The following is a 26403-nucleotide window of genomic DNA, read 5'->3' as shown; positions in this document are numbered from 1 at the left end:
TGAACAACAAACCCCACTCACGAAGCACCTGCTCAGTACAGGCTGCCTGGAATGGTGTCACCTTTCTACAAGGGACAGTGTGACCAGAAATGATCTCTGGAAGCAGAATTCTCTGAGTCGTTCAAATGAATTCTCTGTCCCTGTCCTTTCCCTGGATTTCTGTTGCAGATGGAAACTGCTGGTGCCATCCTCACCTCTTTTGAATGCAAACTCTCTTTTGAATGCAAACAGATGTTCCCAGCTGTGTTAAGCAGTATTTGCTCAATGTTTCTATAAATTCTTTGTGTTCCCCATGGAACGAAGGGGCCATTTTGGCACTGAGGGGTGACGTGGAAGCCAGGAGTCAATTGTGACCCTGGGGTCCCATGGAAGCAAGGGGCCACGGTGACACAGCAGGGCCACGTGAATCCAGTGGTGCATTGTGACACTGTGGATCCAAGGAGACCATGGAGACACCCCCAGAACCTCATGGAACCAAGGAGCCCACGGTGACCCAGCGGGGCTGCATGGAGCCAATGGCCCATGGTGACACTGCCCATCCAAGGAGGCCATTTGGACACTGCGGAAGCTCATGGAGCCAGGTAGGCCATTGTGACACTGAGGAACTTCATGCCACCAAATATCCATGGTGACACAGCAGGGCACCACGGGAACCCAGGAACCGCTGCTGGCAGTGCGGAAACTCATGGAACCAGGGGCTCTGGTGGCACTGCAGAACCAACACAGCTGCTGCACCTTGTCCCCTGGCCCTGCACACCTCCTTGGGAGGCACGGCAGGGGCAGCACCCTGGGAGCCTCGGGAATGCCCCTCTGGGATCCATGGCACACGCTCCCAGGGGCTGGAATTCCAGTTCCCAGCCAGGAAAAAATGTTCCTGCCCTTGAAGGCAAAGCTCTTACGGAAGAGACAAAAGCCAAGTGCAGCAAGATCCTACAGTGACATTTCACTGCCAGCCTTCATAACTTCACCCATGGTGGTTGTAGCTCCTGCACTGGGAATGAAATCAGGGCAAGGTCTTTGGTGGGAGCTGTCCTGGGTCAAGGGAAACACTGAGAGAGAAACAGAGCAGGCAGAGAAAGGCAGTAGAGAAAGGAATACATAAACACAAACAGTGAATGCGATGGAAAGAAGTAATATTGTAGCTTTATTTCCTATCAAAATACAATTTCCTCCTTTTCTCACAGACCTCCTCCCGGTGTCATTCAGCAGGGCTGTCAGAATGTTCTTCATTCTGAGTGGATGTTCCAGGCTGCAGCCACAAGGAAACAGGGAATGGGGATTTTCCTGCTCCAGGGGAGTTTGACATCCTCAGCTGAGGAGAGGAGGAGGACAGCTGGGCTTCACCCTTCCTCAGGAAAAGGCTGGGTGGGGGGGAAAACGCTCACTATGTCTGCAGCTGCTCCCACAGGGATGTGAGGGCTGATCCCAGAGCCCCAAGGGTCACATTCAGGGCTGCCCTCAGGGAATGCTCGCCTGGTATTGAGGGGCAGCGTGGGAGCACCTGGATCTTGGAGCACCCAGCTGCCCCCCATGTTTGGAGGTGCCTGAGGAGGGCTGGGACCATGCCAGGGACATCCTGCAGTGACATCCCCCCTGTCCTGCTCTGCGTGTGCTCAGTCCCAAACCTGACCCTGATCCTGGTCTCAATCTCACTCCACGTTTAGACACACTCACAGTTCTGTATTTAATCTCATCCCAGTGCCAGACTCATCTAGCCCCAGACCCAATTCCAGCCCCAGCCCTAAAGCCAATCCCATGTCTAGCCTTAACCCCAGTCCCAGCTCTAACCCAAATCTCAGTCCCAGCTCCAGCCCCAGCCCCAATTCCAGCCTCTTCATAAACCCTCTGCCCAAACCAAATCCCAGGTTCAGCCTTTCTGGGGGTTTGGGAGTGTCTCTGTCCCTCTGACCCTGATGATGTTTGGGCAGGGTCACGCCAGGGCTGAGAGGGACAGAGACCCCCCCAGCCTCCCCAGGGATGAGAAGGTCGGAGAGCCCCCCCAGCCCCGAGCACCCTCAGTGGTGAGAGGGACACAGAGCCCCTGGTCCCCAGCCCTGCACAAGCATTCCCTGAGGCCAGAGGGATGAAGACCGCCCGAGCATCCCCCAGGGTGAGGGGACAGAGACCCCCGAGCATCCCCTGGGCTGACAGGGAGAGAGACTGACCTGAGCCCCCCCTGGCACAGGGTGAGAGGGAGGGAGACCCCCCAGGCATTCCCTGGGGTGAGAACGATGGAGACCCCCTGGGGTGACAGGGACAGGGACAAGTCACTCAAAGGAAGCTGTGTCCAGGTTTCCAAGAGTTCCTCCAGAAAGAGCCAGAACCTCAGAAGAGGGAACCATGTGGTTGTCAAAGGCAATTGGGGTCACACAACAGTGCCCTGAACTCACTGAGCCAAAATAATGTCACAATCTGGTTAATAAAATTGTTAGAGAGATGCCTCTGCCCCAATTAAGGTGGTGTTCACCCCCCAGCCCGAGCAGGGATTGCCTCACTGTTTCAGGTGACAATGTAAGATGTAACCAAAAGTGTGTTTTCAGTCACCATCTTCATGAACTGTGATAAACAGGTGGGGCAGTGTTCTTTATCTCTGCCAGGACTCAGCCCTGATAACGCCCTCCAGGGGCCATCTTCTGTTAATGGGCCATTGAGTGTCACTGCAGGACTGATAAAATTACATCATCCCATTGTGGGATGCTCCGCCCAGGGGGAGGAACCAAGCATTCCTGCCTGGATATAATCTCACCCTTGCAACACCAGGAGCACCTTGCCTACTGGATTCCCAGAGGACAAGAGCTCCATCAGCACCACTGGACCTTCAGAGGAAGACCAGACCCTTCTACAGGATCCCCGCTTTGACAGAATCACGTTCATCACTCCAACAGGACTGCAGCCACCATTTCATCAGACTGCTACTACCACCCTGACCAACGGGTGTCAGGTTATATCCTGACTCTGTCAGATTAAGCCAGTGTTTCTGGATCATTGCCTTGATCCTAATTTTCTCATTTCTTTGTAGTTCTGGCATAAATTCTCTCCCTGGTTTGCTCCAAACCAGTACAAAACTCAATGTGCGCACCATTTGTTTTCTTCCCAGAACAGAATTTCCCATCCCCAAACCTTTGCCACATGGAGGAGGAGGCTGCGAGGATGAGGAAGGAGCCCTGGGACACCCAGGCAGGTGAGGAGGAAGTCACTGCCCCTTTCCCCCTCTCTCCTGCTCCATCTCCCTGCCCAGCACGGCCCCTGGCTGCAGGACAACCCCGCTGCCGACGCCGTCCTGCCGGGGACGCACTGGGGGGATCTCCTTCCCCTTCCCTCTGGCACGGAGGCAAATCCCATCCTCTCCTTGTCCTTCTGCCCCCAGAGCAGGAGCTGAGAATGGAGACCATGGAGGACAAATTCCCCCCGCAGAACCTCGTGGAAGAGGCCGTTTTGAGCAGCTCCATGGTGCCAGAATCCAACTGGGAGGAAAATCCCTGGAGATCCCACAGAAGGAGGGGCTCCAAGCCCAGCCCAGGGTGCTCTGAGGAGGAAAGACCCACCCTGGGCCGGGAAGGTGGGCAGAGTTTCAGCAGAGCTTCAGAGCATCAGAGCTCGGAGCTGGTGGTCCATGAGCAGCTTTGTGACAGGGAGAGGCCCTATGAGTGCTTGGACTGTGGGAAGAGCTTCAGGAGAAGCTACCACTTGGTCCGTCACCAGATTATCCACACTGGGGAATGGCCCTACAAGTGTGGGGAGTGTGGGAAGGGCTTCAGGAGAAGCTACAACCTGGTCCGTCACCAGATGATCCACACTGGGGAATGGCCCTTCAGGTGTGGGGAGTGTGGGAAGGGCTTCAGTGACAGCTCTGGTCTGATTGCCCACCTGAGGATCCACAGTGGGGAGAGGCCCTACAAGTGTCCCGAGTGTCAGAAGAGGTTTCAGACCAGCTCCAGTCTCCTCCGGCACCAGCGGATTCACACCGAGGAGAGGCCCTTCCTCTGCCCTGACTGCGGGAAGGGCTTCAAGCGCAACTCCCACCTCGTCACCCACCGGCGCATCCACACCGGGTAGAGGCCCTACGAGTGTCCCCAGTGTGGGAAGAGCTTCACCCGGAGCTCTCACTTGGCCCGACACCAACGGACCTACCGGTAAGGGAAGCCCAGCGAGTGCCCCAACTGCAGGAACAGCTTTGTGCACTGCTCCAACTCCATCCCCCATGGAAGGACCCATGTCGGTTAGAGCCCTGGTGACCCACGTTCCCTGTGATCCCTGCTGAGAAGACACCTGGCTGGTGGTCTCCATGTCCTCTTGGATCCCCATAGGCACCTGGATGAACACAGGGGCAGGAACATCCATCAGGACTCTGATCTAAACTGGAAATTCATTGGGAAGAAGTGATTTGTTGACTTTACACCCCAAGAAATCTCACCTGCTCTGTCCAGTTATTTCTTCTGGTGGCATCACACAGTGCTGCATGATCTTGGAGGTCGTTTCCATCAGAATGATTTCATCTCCATCTTCACCCAGTCTAAACAACCAAAACTGGGGTGAAAATAAAGAAAGTAAACAAAGATATCTAAAGCTGCACCATTTACTGGGATTTGGGGGTGAATTTGGGGTTGGTTCAATGGAATATTTGGTAGGATTTGGGTGTTCTGAAGCTATCAAAGCCAGGAGACGTGTCCACAATCTCATAGGTGCGCCGGCAGAACATGTCCACCCGAGCCCAACTCTTCTCCCAATCCTTGGCCTGGGTCTCCCCATTTGGGGTGTCCCCTGCAAAGTGCCCAAATCGCTGCTGAAGTGCCCGAGCTGGTCCTGGTCAGTAAATGTTCCTGTCCACCCACCTCTCCTGGTCAGTGCCGTGGGGGGTGGGAGGGGGTTTAGGGGCTCCTGGGGGGACTGGGAAAGGCTTCTGTCAATCTCGTGGGCATTTGTGGTGCTGGGAGGAGGCTTGGCAGGGTCTGTGAAGGAGGTTTGGGTCCCTGACAGGACTGTGTGGCTTGCAGAGAATTTGGGTGGGTCTTGGGGGAGATGGAAAGAGGTTTTGGTGGTTCTTGGGGTCATTTATCTTGCAGGGAGTAGTTGAGGCAGTCCTGGCTGGGAGCTGTGGGGTGGTTTGAGGAGTCCAGGAGTAGCTGTGGGGCTGAGAGGGCATTTCTGGGTGGTTGTGACTCCCCCAGACCCCCAAAGCTGCCACCAGACCCCACCCCCAAGATGCTGCCAGGGGTCAGTGGCTCCATGTTTGGGTTCATCATCCTGGTGCTGCAGGAGAAGGTGACGGGGGGTCCCCGGGGCTGTGGGTGTCCCCCCCCAGAGCGTGTGTGACACCCCCCATCCCATTGTCACCCCCTTGTCCCTCCCCACAGGGCTCCAGGCCCAGCTCCTGCTCCCCCAGAGGGAATTTGGGGAGGGGGCAGAGGGGGTGCGCAGCCCCCGCCGGGGGATGACCCCGGCCCAGCCCCTTTGTTCAGCACCAAGCTGGGCTCGGGGCCGCAGGAGGAAGAGGCCGGTGGGAAGCAGATCCTGCAGCTGGGGCAGTGCTGGGGGTCAGGGCAAGGTCCTGCCCTGCACACCTGGCTCAGGTGTGACCCTGCCCCGGCAAGGGAGCGGGACATTCCCATCCCCATGGATCAGGTCTGGGAGCAGCACTTGGAGCACGGACATGGAAATACTGGGAGCGACTGGGAGCACACTGAGGGCTACTGGGAGCAACTGGGAATGACTGGGAATGACGGGTGCATGCTGGGGGCAACTGGGATGTACTGAGAGAGACTGGGAGTCACTGGGATCATACTGGGAGGGACTGGAACCACAGCCATGGCCTGGGCTGGGTGATGTGGGGCCTCAGGGAGCGCAGGGAGCGCTGTGACCCTGCGGGGCCCGATGGAACCAAGGGGACATTGTGACACTCTGGGCCCGGCCTGGCCGTGGGGTGTTTCGGGAGCCCCGGGGTGCCCAGGGCAGCAGAGCAGAGCCCCTGGCTCAGGGGCAGCAGCTCCCCGGGACACCCTGGGCGGGCGGGCGGCAGGGGATGCCCAGGGAGAAGAGGAAGCCAAGGCCCAGCGCCCCAAGGGCGGCACCGGCTGAGGGACGGGGCAGGAGGGAGAGGCCACTGCTGGAACGGTGCCGGGGCTGCCCAGTGCTGAGCCAAGGTTCTGTGACATCACAGGGGCTGTGTGACATCACAAGGGCTGTGTGACATCACAGGGGCTGTGTGAGGTCACTGGGGAGGTCACTCCACCCCAGCCCCCCCTCACAGTTCCCCCAGAGAAGTCCAACGCTGCTCGTGCACAGCGGGGTCCCCTGTCCCCCCGGGTCCCCCCGCCCCCGGCGCCGCAGCCTCCCCCAGAGGATGTTCCACGAGATCGACCCCAGAGCCTGACACGGGGACGGGGGTCGGGGCCGTGGGGGGTGGGACAGGGGGACAGGGACCCCTCGGCAGCGTCCCCGTGTCCCCCAGGGCCAGAGCCTGGGCCAGGGCTCCTTCACCCTGTTACCAACGAGGGCTTGAGAGCGCTGAAAAAATCCCCAGCAAGGGAGCAGCAAAAACCAGATTTAATATTAAGCGACAGCACCACAAAGTTCCTTGGCAAGAGTCACTCTGCTCCTGACTGGACACTTCAGGCACATCAAGGAAACAAAGCAACAACAAAACCAAACAAAATCCAGGCAATCAGACCAGAAATTAGCCAATAACTGAGGCTTTCCATCCTCTGGAAAAGAACTGTCCTTCTCGGCCAGGCACCCATGGCCACAATCGGGATTTCACCTCCAACATCACCTGTTGTGAGAGACTGGAGGAGATTGTTGGCTGGAAACATTTCATGTGTGGGGGAGGAAGGGGCAGGTCCAGCCTTGCCCTGCCCTGGAACCCCAGCCCTGCCCTGCCCTGGAACCCCAATCCCCCCAGAGCCTCTATCCCAGCCCAGCAGTGGCTGCCAGTCCCTGGCACAGCACAGGCAATGCTCCACAGCCACCTCTGGAGCCCCAGCCCAGCTCCTGAGTGACCAAATGACCCCAAGTCCCACCTGGGAGAAGGGCCCAGGAACAACAAGGGATATTTATGGCTGACCACAAGGCAAGCACACATCTTGACCCTACTTCCTCTTGGAATTTCCATCTGAACAATGCTGGAATCCAGGAGATGGTAGCTCTGTGTGTGCTTCTCTCAATTTTTTTTGCCTATCTTTCTGTCTTCTACTTCCATCCACTTGCAAATGTTGATTAACTTAAAATTGAACAGGCATAGAGTTTGTGAAGTTAAATGGGCCAAGTTAATGTTTTGAGAAGTGCTTTTCCTTCATTGAATGTCGTATTAAAACTTTTGCCAAAGTTTCTGTTTTTCTAAAGTTCCCAGTAAAGGCTGTTTTTTTGTTTTGAGCTCCTGAGAATCTCTTGATGGTGTTTCTCCAGTGAGTCCAATTTGGAGCACATGAATAATTGTAATTCCTTTTACATGTCTCCTTGACAGAATTGTCTGGGGGATGGGGGTCAGGGCTTGTGTGTCCTGCTTGGCACAGCCCAGGCAGGGCTTTCACAGCCCCATCCCACACTCCATTTCCCAGCTGGAGCCGCTGGTGCCTCTGAGTTCTGCTGCCCCAGCCCCAGGGACGCTCTCCTTGTCTGCCCATTCCCCCACGGTCTCTGGGCAGGGATGGCCTCAGTGGGGGCTGCTGACATCCTCAGCACCTTGGAGGCTGCTGCTGAATTTTACTGCTCCAGAGGCTTCTCCAGCCTTCAGCTCTTCAGTTCAGGAATTCAGTGTCCCAGGGCTCATTAACATTCAGAACACTTTAACAAGCCAAGCCTCTGGCAATAATTTGATTTACTTTTTCAAATCTTTTGTGGTTAATTAGACAGATTTCAGAAGTGTCTTCAAAGTGAATGTATTTTTTTTTCAAAGATAGTGAGAAAAAAAAATTAGGTCCTGTTTAGTTTTTTTTTTACTCCTAATACATTGATATTTGCAATCTCTGATTGACATTGGATCCAGGAACCTCCTCATGCTGTTTGAACACATATGAAAATCAAGACCCTTTCTGGCTGACAATCAATCCGACTCTGTCCCTACCCCCACCCCACCATTTCCTCCTTCCAAGCCCTGGGCAGGGATGGCCTCAGTGGGGGCTGCTGACATTCTCAGCAACTTGGAGGCTGCTGCTGAATTTTACTGCACCAGAGGCTTCTCCAGCCTTCAGCTCTTCAGTTCAGGAATTCAGTGTTGCAGGGCTCATTAACATTCAGAACACCTTAACAAGCCAAACCTCTGGGAATAATTTAAGTTTTCAAATCTTTTGTGGTTAATTAGACAGATTTCAGAAGCCTATTGCAAGTGAATACACTATATTTAAAAAGACAGTGAGGAAGATTTTTTAAGTCCTGTATAGTTTTTTTTTTTTTTTACTGTTAATACATTGATAAGTGCAATCTCCAAGTGACTCTAAATCCAAGTACCTCCACATGCAGTTGGAATAGAAATGAAAATCAAGACCCTTCATGGCTGACAATCAATCAGACTCTGTCCCTACCCCCACCCCACCATTGCCCCCATCCAAGCCCTGGCACTCAGAGCAGCCTTGTGCAAATCTGAGCTCCCTCCAGCCCAGGCTGCACCTGCAGCTTTCAGCTCCTTGGCTCCAACTCCCACCTGCTTTCCCTGGAGAAGGAGCTGCCCGAGACACAGAGGGATGTTCATTTCTTGTCAGCCAACAAAGCCAAGGGAAGGCACAGCTCCATCCAATGCAAAAGTCATTCTTCTCCCTGGCTGTGCCCTGCCCCTGATCCCCACAGCCTGTCCTGTTTCCTTCATCCCTGCATTGCCAGGCACTTTCTGGGACAAGTCAGCTCTGCTCTGGGGATGGAGGGAGATCCAAGTGCCACCACTGGAGTGGAACCACAACTCATCAGGTGTGTGTCCTTTGGGGATCAGGAACTGGTGAGACTCAGAGGCACAGAAAGTTTCTCTTCATGGCCAACAGACCGCAGTTGAACAGGACACAATTTAATAACAATCACACTCTTTCCTGAGCTATGTGCAAGAGGAACAGTTTTAGATGAAGACATAAGAAAAGTCAATTCTGTGATAGATATAAACAGAATAAAATATAATTCATATTTATTTGAACTTCAGAAAGATTGGGCCACTCCCTGACTTTCAAAGCATGAAGCCAGTCTGTTGAGGGACACTTGAATGACCAGAAAGCATCTGGAGGAGGAAGTCTAGGTGCAACGGGAAATATATAGATCCACCTGGTCTAAATGAAGAGATGTCCTTAGACACAGCCATTTAAAAAGGAGAGCTGAAAATACCTGAAAGAAGAGGGAGAGGAAATAATAAACAGGATACTAATGACACAAGTAGATGGGAAGAGCAGTCTTTCTTCTCCTGCCATCAGTACACTTCCAGGAAATTCCTGTCCCTAGAGGGAAACTTTGCCATTTCTTTAAAGTACTCAAGTGACACAGGTAATAAAAATGTGCCTGTATACTAATAAAATAAGAGGTATTAAAACCTTTGCCTCTTTCCAGGCAGATATCATCTGTGTGCCCATGAACAGGCAGTGCCACTTGTGCCCTGAGGTGCCCAGCTGGGATTGGATCTCTCAGAGAGGAGCTGAGGGAGAGCAGAGCACCTTGCAAGCTGCAGGTCCCTGCCAGCCCCGCAGGGCTCCCGTGCCATCAACATCTGCTCTGCTCCAGGCTGAAACAGGGCCCAGCACGGTGCCGGGATCATCCGAGAGCTGAGGTGTGTGCTGGAATTCCATGCCCTCCCCATGGTGCAGCAGCCCTGCATTTCCCTGCTCCAGCCTTGGTCTCCAGCACAGCCATGGAGGCTCTTTGGGCTCCTGAGTGTTCCTGCAGCCCCCAAGGGCAGCTGAGCTCTGCCTTTGGCACAGTCAGCCCTGGGCAGCGCAGGCCACGCTCAGCAATTCCTTGTCTGTGCCCGGCCTTGCTGCCAGCCCCGGCAGCGGCTGCGTGGCCCCTTGGTGGCCCTGTGCTGGCCCAGCCATGGTGCCACAGCCCCTGTGCAGGCCCAGCCCAGGACAGGAGCATTGCGGCTGGGAACGGCCCCTGTGCCGTGGTGCCCACGGCAGCCTTGGGGCTCTGTGCCCCATGGCCTCCCTGCTGGGCAGCCTCTGCCAGCTCCTGCCCAGCCCGTGGCACCTGTGGGGCTGCACAGACAGCCCTGCCCCGGGCTCTGCCGGCCTCTGGGCCAGCAGAGAGGCCGGCCAGGGCTGGCCATGGCCGGGAACAGGCCCTGAGCCCCGCAGCAGGATGGAGCTGGGCCACAGCCAAACTCAGCCCAGGCCAAAGCTGGGCTCAGCAGCCAGGGCTGCCAAGGGCTGGGGACAGAGGCTGGCGCTGACAAATGTCCTGGGCCCCCTCCCTGCTGTGTCCATGCCCCCAAGGGCACAGAGCAGCCTCCTCTCTCGGGCACTTGCCTGTTTTCAATGCCTTGCACAGGCGCTGGCCCTGCCCCACAAGGCCTGGGCTGAGTCCTGCCCCTGCACGCTCAGCCAGGCTGAGATGGACACTGATGGTTTCTGGGCCAGGCTCTCGGAGCCCAGCCCAGCTCCCTGCAAGCTCTGCCAGCTGCCCTGAGCTCTGTGCAGCACCAAGGGCCTCTCCCCAGCACAGCCCAGCCGCCTCTGGCCCCACAGCTCTGCTCAGGCCAGGCTGCTCTGGCCACTGGCCCCACGGCCTCAGCCCCTGCCAAGGGCACAGCAGCAGCTGCAGCTCAGCCAGGACTCAGCCCCAGCCATGGGGGAAGGGGCTTGCCCAAGGCACAAGGAGGCTCCCTGGCTGCCCTGCTCCCCTCTGGCTCAGCTGCTGAGAGCTCTGCAGCCCCTGCTGCCATCCCATCTGCCCAGGCCAGCACAAGAGCCCCGGCCTTGGGGCCCTCCAGAGCTGCTCCTGCTCCAGGCCCAGGGCCCATCCCAGAGCTGGGGCAGCCACAAAGCTCTGCCCATTTCTGCTCCTTGCTGCTCTGATGGGGATGGATCCTCAGCCCCTTGGAGGTTGCTGATGAATTTTCCTACTCCAGAGGCCTCTTCTTTCTTGAGCTCTTGAGTTCAGGAATTCCATGGTAAAAGCTCATAAACATCTGCTCAAAACACCCAAGACAAGAAAAGCCCCTGGGAATAATTCAAGTCCTCAATTCTTTTGTGGTTAATTAGTCAGGTTTCAGAAGTGTATTCCAAATGAATATACTATATTGAATACAGTGCAGAGAGAATGGTTCTTTTCCTGTTTATAGATTGATATCAGCAATGTCCAATTGATATTGACCCCCAGCACCTCCTAATGCAGTCTGAATAGATGTGAAAATCAAGACCCTTCATAGCTGACAATCAGTCAGACTCTGTCCCTACCCCCTCCCCACCATTTCCCTCATCCAGGCCCTGGCGCTCAGAGCAGCTGAGGAATGGAGTCACATCCAGGGCTGTCTCCAGGGCTCAGGATTAGGGCCAGGTCAGTGAAATCTCTTTATTGCTGATCTGGAGGAGGCCATCGAGGGCACCCTCAGGCAGTCCCAGGTGAGCCCAGGCTGGGTGAGAGTGTGGCTGTGCTGGAGGGCAGGAAGCTCTGCAGAGGGATCTGGACAGGCTGGAGCCATGGGCCCAGGACAATGGGATGAGGTTCACCAAGGCCAAGGGCCGGGTCCTGCCCTGGGCTCACAACCACCCCAAATCCCTGGCCGTGCCCTGCCCCTGATCCCCACAGCCTGTCCTGTTTCCTTCATCCCTGCATTGCCAGGGACTTTCTGGGACAAGGCAGCTCTGCTCTGGGGATGGAGGGAGCTCCAGGTGCCAGGACTGGAGTGGGAACCACAACTCATCAGGTTTGTGTCCTTTGGGGGTCAGGAACTGGTGAGACTCAGAGGCACAGAAAGTTTCTGTTCATTGCCACCAAAAAAAATGTAAACACTGTACGATTTAAAAAAAATTGAAACTCTTCCCTCAGCAATGTGAGACATCCCAGCAACATCTGACATGTCCACCTTCCACAATGGATTTCTGTATAAAACCAATTTTAGACCAAGATGATTTTGTGATAGATATAAAGACAGTTAAGTTGTTATATCAGGATGCTCATCCTAAAGTGGGGATAAAACAGCCTGAACAATTCCTGATCTGCAAAGCTATCAGTGGTGGATGTAGAAGGGAGGTCAGGCTGCTTTTGGTGTTGAGGAAATGCTGAACCCAGCCTGACTCATTCCATCTCCTCCTGGCCTGGCTGATCTCCCCTCTTTCCCCTTCCACCCATTGGCTTTTGTCTCCCACCAGGCCCCCGGTGAAGAGCCTGGCTCTGTGTTCTCCATCCCCTCCTGGCTGGCACTGCCAGGCTGGGATGAGGAGCCCCTCAGCCTTCCCTGCTCCGGGCTGGACAAGCCCAGCTCCCTCAGCCTCTGCTCACAGCCCAAGGGCTCCAGCCCCACCTTGGAGGCCCTTCCCTAAGCCTGCTCCAGCTGCCAGACATCTTTCCTGCCCTGGGGAACCCAACCCAGGCCACAGGGACCTGGATAATCCATGTCCTTGATGTCCTGGTCACACAGCCCTGGCCCCTTTTCCCCATGTCAGGCTCTGGGCTGGATCCTGTGGAACATCCTTTGGTGGAGGCTGTGGCTCCAGGTGGGCCGGGGGGATAGCGGGGGACAGGGACCCCGCTGGGCATGAACAGCATTGGACTTGTTGGGAGAAACTGTGGGGGGGAGCTGGGGGGAGTGACCAACCCAGGGACCTCATACAGCCCTGCTGGGATGTCACACAGCCCCTCTGAGATGTCACAGCCTGCTCTGAGATGTCACAGCCCATTTTTTAACCTCACACAGATGGTCTCTGATGCTACAATCCATTCTGTGATGTCACAGAGCTGCCCTGTAATGTCACAGCAAAATCTGTGATGTCACAGCAAGCTCTATGATGTCACAGAGACAGACTATGATGCTGTAGCTGCTCGATGACCTCACATAACCCACTCTGTGATGTCACAGCCCACTCTGTGACCTCATGTCACCAGATGATAAATTGTCTCCACCAGGTGAGCTCACACCTGGAGCTTGTTCTCCAAAACCCCAGGCCTATGGAAACCACACAATGCCCATTGTGTGAGAGGGGGAGCTGGAAGTTCACCAGCCTCAGTGTCCTGCCAGTTCAGCCAGGCCCACAGGAACATTGGGGTCCACGACCACCAGGGACCACCAGAGAGACCCCCAGGACAGAAGAGAGCATGGGTAAAGGGGAGGGGAAAGATGTTAATGATTTTGGGGAAATGATTATCAGATGTGTATTTAGTCCAGGACAACCAATGAATATGTGTGCAAAATACAGAATATGAACAGAAACTTTCCTGCACTCAGCATGCTCGGCTTTGGGAGGAGCTATCCCCCGTGCATCCAGCTGAATAAAGAATGCTGCTTCTTAATGCTGCACTGGTGTGAAGGAGTTTTCTGTTTCTCCGAATTTTTGGTAACACTCCACTCCCAAGGAAAGCTCTGTCTCCTGCTGCTCACAAAGAGAGAAGGGCTGGTGGCAGATGTGGGGGTCGGAGGCTGCCTGGGGCACAGTGACCATGAAATGATCAAGTTTTCAATGTTCTTTGAAAGAAGGAGGGGCAGCAACAAAACTTCCACACAGGAATTAGGAAGGGCAGACTTTGGCCTATTTAGGATGCTGATTTGGGGAGTACTGAATCAGGTACTGATTTTTTAATGGGAAACAGCCCTTAAAAACAAAGGGGTCCAGGGAGGATGGACACATTTCAAGAAAGTAATCTTAAGGGGGAAGGAGCAGCCTGTCCCAGTGTGGCAAAATATGAGCTGGTGAGGAAAATGACTGCCCTGGCTGCCCATAGAGCTTTTGTGGGAACTCATGGGAAAAAAGGACCAGCAACTTAGCAAGTGTTTAGGGATGTTGTTAGGTCATTCAGAAATATAAGTTGAGAGGTAAAAGCTCAATTAGAACTTAGCCTGGCTGCTTCTGTAAAAAGAATTAAAAATGTTTTTATAAAAAAATTTATAGCAAAAGGAGGGGGAAGGAGAACTTCTACTCTTTATTGGATGCAGTGAAGAATATAGCAACTAAACATAAGGAAAAGGCTGAGCTACTTAACATTTTGTTTGTCTCAAATTTCAATATATGTAGAGGTTGTCTTCAGGACAAGAGTTCTCCTGAGCTGGCAGATGGGCACAGGGAGCAGAACAGCCCCTGTAATCCAGGAGGAAGCAGCTGGTGACCTGCTGAGCCACTCAGATGCTCACAGGTGTATGGGATGGGATGGGATCCATCCTAGGGGGATGAGGGAGCTGGTGGATGAGCTCCCCAAGCTGCTCTCCATCATTTCCCATCAGTCCTGGCTCAGCAGGGAGGTACCAGAGCACTGCAGGTGCCAGTGTGAGCCCATCCCCAAGAAGGGCTGGAAGGAGGATCTGGGGAACTCCAGGCCTGCCAGCCTGACCTCGGTGCCCGGCAAGGTTCTGGAACAGATCACCTTGAGAGCCATCACAGGGCACCGACAGGATGGCCGAGGGGTCAGAGCCAGCCAGCGTGGATTTAAGAGGGTCAGGTCCTGCCTGAGCAACCTGATCTCCTTTTATAACCAGGTGACACACCTGTAGATGTGGGAAAGGCTGTGGACGTTGTGTGCTTGGACTTCAGCAAAGCCTTTGAAACCATGAGTCACAGAATTCCCTGGAAACCTACAGCCCACAGCTTGGACATGTTCACCCTCCGCAGGGTAAAGAGCTGGCTGGAGGCTGGGCCCAGAGAGTGGTGGGGATGGTGCTGCATCCAACTGGTGTCCAGTCTCCAATGGTGTCTGCCATGGATCTGTGTTTGGCCCAGCCCTGTTTAATATCTTAACATATGATCTGAATGAGGAGATCCACCATCACCAAAGTCCATCGTTGCCAAATTTGCAGATGACACCAACCTGGATGCAAATCTTGATCTGCTAGAGGATTAAAGGGCCCTGGACAGGCTGGATCCAGGGCCCAAATCCAACAAAGTGAGGTTGAACAAGTCCAAGTGCCGGGTCCTGCACTTTGGCCACAGCAACCCCTGCAGCGCTCCAGGCTGGGGACAGAGGGGCTGGAGAGCAGCCAGGCAGAAAGGGACCTGCAGGGACTGATGGACAGCAGGCTGGACATGAGCCAGCTGTGTGCCCAGGTGGCCAAGAAGGCCAATGACTCCTGGCCTGGATCAGGAATGGTGTGGCCAGCAGGAACAGGGCAGGGATTCTTCCCCTGTGCTGGGCACTGCTTGGGCAGCACCTCGAGTGCTGTGTCCAGTTCTGGGCCTCCCTATATAGGAAGGACATGGAGGGGCTGGAGCGTGCCCAGAGAAGGGCAACAAGGCTGGTGAGGGGTCTGGAGCACAAGTCCTGTGAGGAGCGGCTGAGGGAGCTGGGGTTGTTTATCCTAGAGAAGAGGAGGCTCAGGGGAGACAAGGTGACACAAAGGTGAAGCCAAGGAAATGCTCAGGGCAGTCTGGGGGTGGCTGCCAAACAGCCCTGGCTGTGAGCAACAGCGTCTGCAGTGAGACAGGAAAGTCCCAGCTGATGGGAACAAACTTTCTGGCTGAGTGCAGAGGCCAGGACAAAGCTGAGTGGTTTCCCTGGCGTCCCCCAGCCCTTCCTGGCCCCAGGGGCTGATGGCATTTTTGCTGCCTCAGGTTCATGTCCCCACAGCACCAGCACGGGGGTGCTCCCGCCTGCTGTGTGCAATGCAAACAGGGGCTCCTGAGCCAGAGCTGCCGTGTCTGTGCCTGCAAGGATGTGGCACCTGTGTGAGCTGGGGGAGAGGCCAGGGCTGCAGAGGGGGGATGTTGTTGGCAGCTCCATGAGGACGCTCTGGGACGCTGCCCTGGGCTGTGCAGCGCACTGGGGATGGATCAGCCCCTGCTCTGCTGCTCCTTCCCATCTCCCCCAGGGCCCTGGCAGAGCACCAGCCGTGCTGTTTGCCCCCAGCCTGCCCACGGCCAGCCTGGGGCTGCTGACGGGGGTTTTCTGTGCTGAGCATTGGCCTGGCCGTGTTCTTGAGAGAGCCTGGGCAAGGAGCCTGGAGCCCCCAGGCCCTGGCCTGAGGCGTCAGCGCTGCCCCAGCAGTGCCCATGGCCTGTCCCTGCTGCAGCCCCGGCACTGCCACCCCCAGGACTGTGCCCGGCCCCGAGAGCACTCAGGCCCTGCAGCAACACCAGGGCCACCAGGGCAGCGGGGCAGGGCCATGGGAGCAGCACTGCCAACACCAAGTGCTGCTGCTGCTGCTGGGCACAGCTGCTGTGCCAGCACTGATCTGCCCCCAGCTCTGCACACAGACATTGCTGCTGCAGCTCCAGAGAAGGCAACAAAAGGGCATCTCTGCAGAAAACTCTGCTTGCAGATGCTTTTGTTCTTTAAAGCCACCCAGAGCCCAGACCCTCATTGACACAGTCTGTGGCCACATGGGAGGTTGAGGCAAACAAAATGAGAAATGGCACAAACAATGACATTTCTTTGTGGACAGTATGGAAATAGTAAAATAAGGAAAAAGATCCGCCAAAATGAAACCAACAAGAAGTATCAAATATTACTTTTATTACAAGTGATTTGCAGAAATTGGCCAGCAGTTTAATGTCCCTGAAACCATCCAGTCATCAGTCTCCACACTGCAGCCTTGAGCTCCTGGTTCCTCAGGCTGTAGATGAGGGGGTTCAGGGCTGGAGGCACCACTGAGTACAGAACTGACAGGGCCAGATCCAGGGATGGGGAGGACATGGAAGGGGGCTTCAGGTAATAAAATGTACCAGTGCTGAGGAACAGGGAGACCACAGCCAGGTGAGGGAGGCAGGTGGAAAAGGCTTTGTGCTGTCCCTGCTCAGAGGGGATCCTCAGCACAGCCCTGAAGATCTGCACATAGGAGAAAACAATGAACACAAAACAACCAAGTGCTAAACAGCCACTAACTGCAATGAGCCCAAGTTCCCTGAGATAGTATTTGGAGCAGGAAAGCTTGAGGATCTGTGGGATATCACAGAAGAACTAGCCCAGGGCATTGCCATGGCACAGGGGCAGGGAAAATGAATTGGCCGTGTGCATGAGAGCATTGAGAAAGGCACTGGCCCAGGCAGCTGCTGCCATGTGGGCACAAGCTCTGCTGCCCAGGAGGGTCCCGTAGTGCAGGGGTTTGCAGATGGACACGTAGCAGTCATAGCACATGATGGTCAGGAGGGCAAGCTCTGCTGTAGCACAAAAAGTGAAAAAAAAGAGCTGTGCAGCACATGCTGTGTAGGAGATGGTGCTGGTGTCCCAGAGGGAATTGTGCATGGCTTTGGGGACAGTGGTGCAGATGGAGCCCAGGTCGCTGAGGGCCAGGTTGAGCAGGAAGAAGAACATGGGCGTGTGCAGGTGGTGGCCGCAGGCTCCGGCGCTGATGATGAGGCCGTTGCCCAGGAGGGCAGCCAGGGAGATGCCCAGCAAGAGGCAGAAGTGCAGGAGCTGCAGCTGCCGCGTCTCTGCCAGTGCCAGCAGGAGGAAGTGGCTGATGGAGCTGCTGTTGGACATTGGCTGTGCCTTGGCATTGGGATCTGTAATCAAATTAATCGTGGAATAGTTGAGTTTGGAGAGAACTTTAAATATCCCAGCCCGTCCTGGGGGCACTTTTCCCCACTGCCTGCCCTGGACTCTGCTGCCTGGAGCTGTCCCTGCCAGCAGCTGCTTGCCTGTGCCCAGGGCTGGGCCCTGCCAGTGCTGCCAGAGCCCATCCCAGCTCTGGGGGCTCAGCTCTGCCCTGCAGACCCCTCCCAGCTCAGGCACTGCCCAGGGGCAGCTCTGGCTCTGCGGGCTCTGATGGCAATGTCAGACCAACCCTGAGGAGGCTGGAAAAGCGACACTGATGCTGCCTCTACAGGGCCCTGTGCTGATTTCTGTCACTGCCTGGTTTATTAATGTCATAGAGAAAAATTTTGTTTTTCTCAGCCTAAACTGAGAGATGAATATCTATGTGCAATTTCCCATCCAGGTAACCCAGAGCAGCAGAATTAAAAATGCAGGATTTGCCAATTTATGCAGCCCCTGCCTTGCTGTGCTCCCTGTATAATCTTCCTGGAAATGTTCTGCAGTTCAATGCCATGCTGGGAGCCGTCCTGAACAGTGCAGCAGCCTCACCACACAAGGAGAACAATTCCAAGCCATTCCAACTGTCACCTTCCACCCACATCCTGCCCCCCAGCGCTGGGAGCAGCTCCCAGGGCCGGCTGAGAGCTGTCCCTGGCAGGCAGCAGAGTCCCTGGCCCAGCACAGCGCCCTGGGCTGCAGGACCCTGCTCTGCAGAACAGCCCTGGGCACCCCTGGCTGCTCTGCACAAGAGACCATCAGAGAATGTACTCACAGGGGCTGTGGGCATTGGCACGTTCCAGCTTGAGGAGATCACTGCAGGAGCTGCAGCTGCATTGTCCTGCAGCCAGAGGTTCCTGTGCCAAGGGCTGGCAGTGATTCTGCCCCAGGCACTTCTCAGCACCTTCCCAGCCCTGACTGATTGAAGCTCTCTGTGCCTCTGGGCTGTGCCCGCGCTGGCTGCAGGCAGTGCCCCAGCCCTGCTGGGCTGGCAGAAGAGCTGCTCATCCAGAGAAATGTGCTTTTGAAGCTCTGCTTGCTTACCAGCATCACCCTCTGTGCCAGGAGCCCGGCCCAGCTCAGCAGCACAGACACAGCACAAGGACTTGAATGAGCCTCTGGGGCTTTGTGCTCAGGCCCTGAACATCAGGCCCTGAGAGGGAGCTGCAGAAACCTCTCCAGAACTCCAAGTCAGAATCCAACTCCAAAGTTTCTTTGATTTTTAATGGGTCCCACTGAGGGACATGACTGAGAAAGTGTCCCCAGGCAGAACAGAGCACTGGAGGCAGTGATGACAGGTGGGGATAAAGAGAAGCCAAGTCTTGGTGGTGTGGGGCACAGCAGGGTCTGTGCCACCAAGGGCTGTCAGGAGACACCTTGTCCTGAGGCCCTGGGGCCTCCTGGCACAGCCCCAGCCAGGCTGGGCACTGTCAGCCCCTTGTCCTGCCCTCAGCATCCCCCCCTAGCCCACATCCCAGTGGCCTCAAGGATCTGCTGGAAGGAGTCCCTGGGGAGCCTTGCTCAGCAATGGCCCTGGGGGCTCCACAATGCTCCCAGGCACTGCAGGTTTTTCAAAGGACTTTGGCTTTGGCTTTTGCCTTGCAGTCTCTGAGAGCTTTCTGCAATCATGGCCTCCAATTATCTGCTGTAATTAGTCCCTGGAGAGGCTTTGTCAGGAACAACACTCAGTGGGGCTCATTAATGCTTCAAGGTACTTCAGTTCTTTTAAGGTACTTGGTGTTTCCCTTTGGATACAGACTCTGTGAGAGGTTTGTGCAATCATGGCTCCAATTATCTGCTTTAACGAGTCCCTTGAGAGCTTTGTACTGACACTCAGTGGGGCTCATTAATGCTTTGAGGTACTCAACTTTTTTCAGGTACTTTGGGTTTTCCTTTCCACACTGAGAGGTTTTTGTGCCATTTTGAGTCTCTGAGAGGTTTCTGTGGCATCCTGGCCTCCAGTTCTCTCCTCCAAGGAGTCCATGATGAGCCTGTGTTGGGGATGGACCTCAGTGGGTCCCATTAATGCTTTGAGACACTTTGGGGTATTCATCTGCCTTTGATTCCTGGAAAGGTTTGTGCAATCTCCTCTCAGGCCCTGAGGTTCCAGGGCTCAGCTCCAAATGCACCACGGGGCTCATTAGGATCAAGCAAGTCCTGACAAACCATGGCTCTGCCTTGATTTCCCTCTTCTCTACTGCAGTTCATCAGGAAGTTTTCTGTAGTGGTTTTGGTTCACCAATTTGAGATTTCTCGGCCAATGCATCAATTAGTGTTCTGGGTTCAGTGTTGGCTAATTACCAGTGCACTCACTAGATTATACTTACTCATTTCCAGCGCTAAGATAGGATTAGGAGAAAAGCAAAATAGGCTCAAAACTTTAAAAGGGCATTGAAGCGATACGCGGAATAAATAAATAGACTCCACAACTTGGGGTAGTTATGAAGTGGGTCTGTATGTCAGCGCTCCTACATGAGCTGGGCTTTTTGTAGGACTTTTGGCAGCCTTGTCTTGCTCAGCTTGGGGTGAATGATCCTTGTCAGTCTTGCTGGTATCATTTCCTCCCTTTAATCCAGGGATTTTAACAAACTTTTCAAGGAAGAACAACAAAATATTTTGTTTACACTGGCCGCCCACAACAGCCATTTTCCTCATAAGTTCTCCCACAAGTCCCTCAGAGGAAGCTGTGTCCAAGCTGTTCCAAGAGTTCCTCCAGAAAGAACAAGTTCCTCAGAAGAGGGATGTCACCAAAAGTGTGTTTTCAGTCACCATCTTCATGAACTGTGATAAACAGGTGGGGCAGTGTTCTTTATCTCTGCCATGACTCAGCCCTGATAACGCCCTCCAGGGGCCATCTTCTGTTCATGGGCCATTGAGTGTCACTGCAGGACTGATAAAATTACATCATCCCATTCTGGGATGCTCCGCCCAGGGGGAGGAACCAAGCATTCCTGCCTGGATATAATCTCACCCTTGCAACACCAGAAGCACCTTGCCTACTGGATTCCCAGAGGACAAGAGCTCCATAAGCACCGCTGGACCTTCAGAGGAAGACCAGACCCTTCTACAGGATCCCCGCTTTGACAGAATCACGTTCATCACTCCAACAGGACTGCAGCCACCATTTCATCAGACTGCTACCACCACCCTGCCCAACGGGGTGTCAGGATATATCCTGACTCGGTCAGATTAAGGCAGTGTTTCTGGATCATTGCCTTCATCCTAATTTTCTTATTAAATTGTAATTCTCGTTTAGACTGATTTGCTCCAAACCAGCACAAAACTCAATGTTCTCATCTCTTCTTTTCCTCCCAAAACAGAATTTCCCATTGCCAAACCTTCACCAGATGGAGGATAAGGCTGCAAGGATGAGGAAGATGCCCCAGGACACCCAGGCAGGTGAGGAGGAAGTCAGTGCCCCTTTCCCCCTCTCTCCTGCTCCATCTCGCAGCCCAGCACAGCCCCCGGCTGCAGGACAAACCCGCTGCCGATGCCATCCTGCCGGGGACACACTGGGGGGATCTCCTTCCCCTTCCCTCTGGCACGGAGGCAAATCCCATCCTCTCCTTGTCCTTCCTCCCCCAGACAAGGAGCTGCGGATGGAGACCAGGGAGGACAAATCCCCATGGCAGAACCTCATGGCAGAGGCCGTTTTGAGCAGCTCCACAGCGCAGGAATCCAACGGGGAGGAAAATCCCCAGAGATCCCACAGGAGGAGGGGCTGCAAAGCCAGCCCAGGGTGCTCTGAGGAGGAAAGACCCACCCTGGGCCAGGAAGGTGGGCAGAGCTCCAGGCAGAGCTCAGAGCTGGTGGTCCATGAGCAGCTCCATGATGGGGAGAAGCCCCACAAGTGCTTGGAGTGTGGGAAGAGCTTCAGGCGGAGCAACAACCTGATCTGCCACCAGATGATCCACACCAGGGAATGGCCCTACGAGTGTGGGGAGTGTGGGAAGGGCTTCAGCTACATCTCCCAACTCATCAGGCACAAGCGCATCCACACTGGGGAGAGGCCCTACGAGTGTGGGGAATGTGGGAAGAGCTTCAGCCGAAGGTCCTACTTGATCAGCCACCAGATCATCCACAGTGGGGAAAGGCCATACAAATGTGGGGAATGTGGGAAGGGCTTCAGCCAGAGGTCCAAGCTGATCATCCACCAAATGGTCCACACTGGGGAGAGGCCCTACGAGTGTCCCGAGTGTCAGAAGAGCTTTCACACCAGCTCCAGTCTCCTTGTGCATCAGCGGATTCACACAGAGGAGAGGCCCTTCCGCTGCCCTGACTGCAGGAAGGGTTTCAAGCACAGCTCCACCCTCGTCAAGCACCAGCGCATCCACAGCGGGGAGAGGCCCTACGAGTGTGGGGAATGTGGGATGAGCTTCAGCCAGAGCTCAAGCCTGATCTGCCATAAGAGGACCCACACTGGGGAGAGGCCCTATGAGTGTGCCCTGTGCCAGAAGAGGTTTCACACCAGCTCCCATCTCCTCCTGCACCAGCAGGTTCACACCAAGGAGAGGCCCTTGCTCTGTCCCGACTGCGGGAAGGGCTTCAAGCACAACTCCCACCTCATCAGGCACCGGCGCATCCACACCGGGGAGAGGCCCTACGACTGTCCCCAGTGTGGGAAGAGCTTCTCCAGCAGCTCTGCCTTGACCTGACACCAGCAGACCCACCGGTAAGGGAAGCCCTGCAAGTGCCCCAACTGCAGGAAGAGCTTTGTGCACTGCTCCAACTCCATCCCCCATGGGAGGATCCACGTTGGTCAGAGCCCCAGTGACCCACATTCCCTGTGATCCATGTTGGGAAGACACCTAGCTGGTTATCCTTTTGGTATGGCCCTAATATTCTTCTGATCTATCTTCATCCCTTAAAAACACCTGAAAAAGGACCAAAAAGAAAGAAATTTGTCAGAGATGTTTAAAGTCTCAGCATTACACAGCTAATTGAGGGGGAATTTATAGTTTGGGGACATATTATGGAAGACTTGTTGGTCCTTGGGGGATTTTGGGCAGTGTTCTTCATCTCTCTGCATTCCAAACAACAAACAACAGTCCCACTGAAAACAACGCAATCTTACCCCAAAATAGTCTCAATCCCATCTAAAAATGGCTTGTTCTAACCTCAAATAACCTCAATCTCATGCCAAAATTACTCAATTCCTTAGCCTCTAGGGCGAGATGGGGTTGGAAGAAGACTGGGAGAAGTGGGATCCAAATTTGGAGCAGTGGGATTGGGGTTGTGTGGGACTGGGGGGGTGGGATGTATTTTAGCAGTAAATAAAATTTTCAGAATTATTGATTCCTGTCCCATTCATTGTCCATCAGTTCTGGTTTGTTTTCCCGAGTGCCGCCTTCTCAGCTGATTGTGTTTGGGTCCTCTTTTCTCTCCTGCCTCTCATTGCCTGCTCTGTTTCTCCCTCAGTGTTTCCCTTGACCCAGGGCAGCTCCCACCAAAGGCCCTGCCCTGATTTCATTCCCAATCCAGGAGCTACAACCACCATGGGTGAAGTTATGAAGGCTGGCAGTGAAATGTCACTGTAGGATCTTGCTCCACTTGGCTCCTGGCTCCTTGTTAAGAGCTTTGCCTTCAAGGGCAGGAGGATCTTTTCCTGGCCGGGAACTGGAATTCCAGCCCCTGGGAGCGTGTGCCATGGATCCCAGAGGGGCATTCCCAAGGCTCCCAGGGTGCTGCCCCTGCCGTGCCTCCCAAGGAGCCGTGCAGGGCCCGGGGACAAGGTGCAGCAGCTGTGTTGGTTCTGCAGTGCCACAAGGGCCCCTGGTTCCATGAGTTTCCGCACTGCCAACAGCGGTTCCTGGGTTCCCATGGTGCCCTGCTGTGTCACCATGGATATTTGGTGGCATGAAGTTCCTCAGTGTCACAATGGCCTACCTGGCTCCATGAGCTTCCCCAGTGTCCAAACGGCCTCTTTGGATGGGCAGTGTCACCATGGGCCATTGGCTCCATGCAGCCCTGCTGGGTCACCATGGGCTCCTTGGTTCCATGAGGTTCTGGGGGTGTCTCCATGGTCTCCTTGGATCCACAGTGTCACAATGGACCACTGGATCCTCGTGGCCCTGCTGTGTCACCATGGCCCCTTGCTTCCATGGGACCCCAGGGTCACAATTGACTCCTTGCTTCCACGTCACCCCCTCAGTGCCAAAATGGCCCCTTCGTTCCATGGGGAATACAAAAGATTTATAGAAACATGGAGCAAATCCTGCTTAACACAGCTGGGAACATCTGTTTGCATCCAAAAGAGAGGTTAAAGGTGAGGATGGTACCAGCAGCTTCCATCTGCAACAGAGATCCAGGGAAAGGACAGGGACAGAGAATTCATTTGAACGACTCAGAGAATTCTGCTTCCAGAGATCATTTCTGGCCACACTGTCCCTTGTAGAAAGGTGACACCATTCCAGGCAGCCTGTACTGAGCAGGTGCTTCCTGAGTGGGGTTTGTTGTTCAGGAAACCTGCTCAGGCTTTTCCATTCTTTCCTTATCAAGAGGAAAACTTCTCCTGGGCCTGTGTGCAGGCAGAGCCCTGAGGAGAGCACGTGGGACACGTGCAGTGGGCTGGGACATGGAGCTGCAGAGCTCAGGGACAAGGTTCTGCTGCAGGGCACAGGGATGTCAGTGCCAGGTGGGCCATGTCAGACATGCTGAGGCTGGGGCTGAGGAGCAGCTTGTCCAAACAGGGTCAGCCCTCAAGGGGCTCATTCTTCTACATGCCCAGACCTCCTAAGGAGACATTCAGCATCAAGATCACCTGGGGAATGCTTCTATCAGCTCTTCTCTGAACTGGAAAATAAAAAAATACTCACTTGATTAAAGAAAAGAAGTCATGAGGTGCACTTTGAAATCTTTTTCCTTAACCCAGTTTGAGACTGACTCCAATCAGCTTCACAAGGCTTGGAGATTTGAAGACAATTGAAGGAAGACAAGGTGCCCCCAAAGGCTTTCTGTATTTTGATGATCCCCACGGTGGATTTGAGGCTGACTCCAGGACCCTCAGGCACAGAGAGAAGGTTGAAGAAGCTTCTTAGGGAGTCAGAAGCAAAACTCCAAGGCCCTTGGAGCATCACTGGGCCCCACTGAGGGCAGGCACTGCCAAAGGCTCCCCAGGGACTGGTGAGAGCAGCTCCTTGAGGCCAGGACTGCAGGGAGCCAAAGGCTCAGAGCAGGGAACTGCAATGCTGAGCAAGGCCTGGGCTGGCTGGGGGAAGCAGAAAGGCCAAGCCCTGAGCCCAGCCTGGCACAGCAGGGCCTGTCCCTCACGGGTGGCTCGGGGCTGTTTGTGGGGCAGTGGGATGTGAGGGGCAGCAAGGACAAATGTCACAAAGCTGTGTGACACTCCAGATCCTCATGGAACCAAGGGGCCAGTGTGACACTGTGGGAAGTTGTGGAACCAAGGGATCACTGTGGCACTCTTGGGCCCATGGAACCAAGGGGCCATTGTGACACTGTGCTGCCTCATGGAATCAAGGAGACCATTGTGGAACTCGGGGGCCCCAAGGAACCAAGGGTCCATGGTGACCTTGTGGAGCCCGCAGTGTCACAGAGGAGCCGTTGTGACACAGCGAGGGCGCGTGGAGCCGAGGGGCCATTGTGCACATCAGGGCTTTGTGGAACCACAAAGCCATTGTGACATTGCAAGGCCTCATGGAAGCACGGGGCCATGGTGACACTGCAGAAGCAAGGGGGACATTGTGACACTCCAGGGCCTCATGGAACCAAGGAGACCATTGTGACACTGTGGGGTCCCACGAAACCAAGGGAACATGGAACAGGTCTGGCTGCCTTGGCCACCTGGGGCCACCTCTCATCTGCCTTTGAGACACTGGGACCATGTGCTTTTCTTTCTTATAGGAAAAACCATCCATCTCGACCAGGCACCCATGGCCAAAATTGGGCATCTGCCTCCAGAATTCCCTATATCCAAGGATAGCTCCCAGACAAAAGCTGCCAGGACTGACAAGTCTGGCTGCCTTGGTTTCCTGAAGGCTGGAACTCATGTGCCTCTGAAACACTGGGGCTCTGTGCTTTCCTTCCTAATGAAAAGAACTCATCTTCCTGTCCAGGCACCCACGGCAAAAATTGAGATTCCACCTCCAAAATGCCCAGTGTCCATGGATAGCCCCTAGATGAAAGATGACAGGAGAGACAGGTTGGCTGGCTTCGCCTAAGGGTGGCCACCTCTCATCTTCTTCCAGAACAAATGGATTTCATGCTCTTCTTTCCTGCACAAAAATTAATCATCCAATCGTGACCAGGTTCCCATGGCCAAAATTGGGATTCCACCTCCAAAAGTCTGTACATCCAAGGATTGCTCCCCAGTGAAATCAGCCAGGACAGACAGGTCTGGCTGCCCTTGGCCTCTTGGGGGCTGCCTCTCACCTGCTTTCCAAACACTGGGGCTCGGTGCTTTCCTTCCTATGGAAAAGAACTGCCCTTCTTTTTAAGGTGTCCGTGGTCAAAACTGAGATTCCTTCTCCCAAATTCCATATATCCAAAGATCCCTCCACGACAAAAGCTGCCAGGACAAACAGGTCTGGCTGGCTTGGCCTCCCAGGAGCCCCATCTCTATCGTGTTCTTTCTTTGAAACACTTGGGCTCAGTGTTTTCCTTCCTATGGAATAGAACCATCCTTCTTATCTATGCAGAAATGGCCAAAATTAGTGTTCCACCTCCCAGATTCCCTATATCCAAGGGTTGCTTTCAGACAAAAGCTATCAGGACAGAGACGTCTTGCTGCCTTAGGCCTCTGATGGCCGCCTTTCATCTGCCCCTCAAGCACCGGTGTTCCGTGCTTTTCTTTGCATGGAAAAGAATTGT

The 26403-nt window shown here is 54.6% G+C and overlaps 3 pseudogenes; 1 reads left to right on the top strand and 2 right to left on the bottom strand.

Moving 5' to 3' along the window:
* The window catches only part of LOC128820668 (uncharacterized), a 1438581-nt pseudogene that overhangs the window by 401375 nt on the left and 1010803 nt on the right, over positions 1 to 26403 (top strand).
* Positions 1 to 26403, bottom strand: part of LOC128820667 (uncharacterized) — a 2212279-nt pseudogene that overhangs the window by 1714561 nt on the left and 471315 nt on the right.
* Positions 16481 to 17622, bottom strand: LOC128820717 (olfactory receptor 14J1-like; annotated as a pseudogene).

The sequence above is a fragment of the Vidua macroura genome, chromosome 30 (assembly GCF_024509145.1).
Source record: "Vidua macroura isolate BioBank_ID:100142 chromosome 30, ASM2450914v1, whole genome shotgun sequence".
Lineage (NCBI taxonomy): Eukaryota > Metazoa > Chordata > Aves > Passeriformes > Viduidae > Vidua > Vidua macroura.
This window is presented reverse-complemented; position numbering and strand designations above follow the sequence as displayed.